The sequence below is a fragment of the Eutrema salsugineum genome, unplaced genomic scaffold, assembly GCF_000478725.1.
Source record: "Eutrema salsugineum unplaced genomic scaffold, Eutsalg1_0 scaffold_12, whole genome shotgun sequence".
Classification (NCBI taxonomy): Eukaryota; Viridiplantae; Streptophyta; class Magnoliopsida; order Brassicales; family Brassicaceae; genus Eutrema; species Eutrema salsugineum.
The window spans coordinates 3991958-3992794 of record NW_006256895.1 but is presented as its reverse complement, the minus strand read 5'-3'; the positions used below and the strand labels follow the sequence as shown (position 1 = coordinate 3992794).

At 37.8% G+C, this 837-nt stretch overlaps 1 non-coding gene across 1 annotated transcript; it reads right to left on the bottom strand.

Annotated features, from left to right (window-relative positions):
• Nucleotides 1-457: 457 nt before the first annotated feature.
• On the bottom strand, nucleotides 458-567 carry LOC112089632. The gene has a single exon (XR_002901257.1). It is a non-coding gene; the product is annotated as a small nucleolar RNA R71 (small nucleolar RNA).
• Nucleotides 568-837: the final 270 nt, after the last annotated feature.

Genomic DNA, 837 nt, shown 5'->3' with positions numbered 1-837 from the left:
TTATTCAAAAGAGTCTTTTTGTTCCAATTTGCACATTTTCTCCCAAATTACTTGAAAAATCTTTTAAGATCCAAAAACATAGAAATCCTTTGAAAACCATTGGAAATGGAGATCCGAAAAGATATTAAAGTGATCGATAAAAATGTTCAAAATCCAGTGTTATCATCGATCTGCGATTCAAGTACCATTCCCAAACTGGAATGAGTTCAAAGTCAACCTTAGATAATCTCTTTGGTGAAACAAAACCAATTTCATGGAGTCCTTTCTGAACATCCAATGGATCACATTGAGCTCTTTGAAGAAATCTGCAGCATGATGAGAACAAACCAAGTTCCCGCAGATTATCTTAAGTGATAAAGCTAACCGTTGGTTAAAATCTTTGCCTGCGCGATTGATTACTAATTGGGAAGAATGTAAAAACGATTTCCTAAACCACTTCTATACTAAGTCAAGGTCGAACCTGCTGAGATACAAAATCCAAAGTTTCCAGCAAGGACCAGTCAAATCTTATTACGAAGCCTGGGAGCGTTTTAAGGAGTATGAACGTGATTTTCCACACCATGGGTTTCTCAGATCAAACCTGCTAAACACATTCTATAGAGGATTGAAACCAAAGTACAAGCTCTCAATTGACACAGCCAGCAATGGAGATTTCGGACAAAAGACAATCGCACAAGGAAGAGCTCTCATCAAAAATCTTGCTCAAGCTAATTAATAGCAACAATTGTCTGGATATGAGTTCAGGAGAACACTGAGCTAAAGAACATGATGAGTCAACTCTTCAAGAGCCATAAGAACATGACGAGTCAACTCCTCAAGAACACGATGCCTGTGAGA